Consider the following 1,240-nt stretch of genomic DNA (forward strand, 5'->3'; position numbering starts at 1 on the left):
CGTGAATTTTGCAAAGGAGAAATTATTCGTCCATCTACCACTCGATTCGCCACCAACTATATTGCATTAGACAGCCTACTTAAGAAGAAAGCAGGGTTGAAGCAACTATTCACTAGTGACGATTAGGCCAACCACAATTTCAGCTGCTCAAATACAGGTCGTATGGTGGAAAGTATAGTGATTGTTCATGCTTTTTGGACTCAATCAGAACATGTGTGCCAAGTGTTTGAACCTCTTTACAAAGTTTTACGGATCGTTGACACAGAAGTGTATCCTATTATGGGGGCAGTATATGAGTTGATGCGTGTAGTGAAGGATGAATTGGAAAGAAAACATGGTGCAAGGTGGGTCATAAAGATAATTGAAGACCGATTGTATAAAACATTATACCACGATTTGCATGCAGCAGGTATAAATTATGTCATAATTTGCAATTCATTTCTTTAGTTGCATAAGTATTATTTCTCTTATTAGAGTATGTGTTTCTTTGAACAACATATTATTTGAATCCTCGATACCAATACAGACCCGGTGTTGGAGATGATGGTACCCTTATACGTGCTGTACATAATGTATACTCTAAATTAGACCCTGCATCACCAGCAGTTGGCCAATTTGGAAATGAGGTACACAATTACTTAAATTATAATAATTACTTTGTTGGATTAAACTAACACGATTTATTGAATTCAGCTAACATGGTTTAAAGATGCAAGAAGAACTTTTGGAGAACCAACATCAATTGCTGCTCGAACAACAATGTCTCCTAGTGAGTGTAAACATATTTCACTATAAGTTTATAATAGAATTTGTTCGAGTTATTAGGCTTATCAACATTGTTTTTCATTGTAGCTGAATGGTGGATCATGTATGGGACCGATGCACCAACTGTGAGAAAGTTAGCAATCAAAGTATTATCACAAACAGCTTCCTCATCTACTTGTGAAAGAAATTGGAGCACATTTGCAATCATGCACACAAAGCAAAGAAATAGGTTGGCTCATAGTAGGTTGGAAAAATTAGTTTATTGCTACTACAACATGAAGCTTCAAATTTGAGATAAGGAAGCAGAAATAGATCATGTCGACCGTGGTGACCCACTAGATGTGTTTGATATTGTTGGTGAAGATGATGATACAGAGGGTAACCAACTTTATCAATGGATTAGACCTCTTCATTTAGATGATGATGAAGGCAACCCAGCTCCCAGAGTTGCTGAAGAAGCACGTAATGAAGGGAT

The 1,240-nt window shown here is 36.9% G+C and overlaps 1 long non-coding RNA gene across 1 annotated transcript; it reads left to right on the forward strand.

Annotated features, from left to right (window-relative positions):
• Positions 1–310: 310 nt before the first annotated feature.
• LOC139196670 (uncharacterized) lies at positions 311–932 on the forward strand. Its single transcript, XR_011581766.1, has 3 exons — positions 311–626; positions 694–769; positions 853–932. It is a non-coding gene; the product is annotated as an uncharacterized lncRNA (long non-coding RNA).
• The last annotated feature ends 308 nt before the right edge of the window (positions 933–1,240 follow it).

This window comes from Malus domestica, chromosome 06 (genome assembly GCF_042453785.1).
Source record: "Malus domestica chromosome 06, GDT2T_hap1".
In the NCBI taxonomy this organism is placed as follows: Eukaryota; Viridiplantae; Streptophyta; class Magnoliopsida; order Rosales; family Rosaceae; genus Malus; species Malus domestica.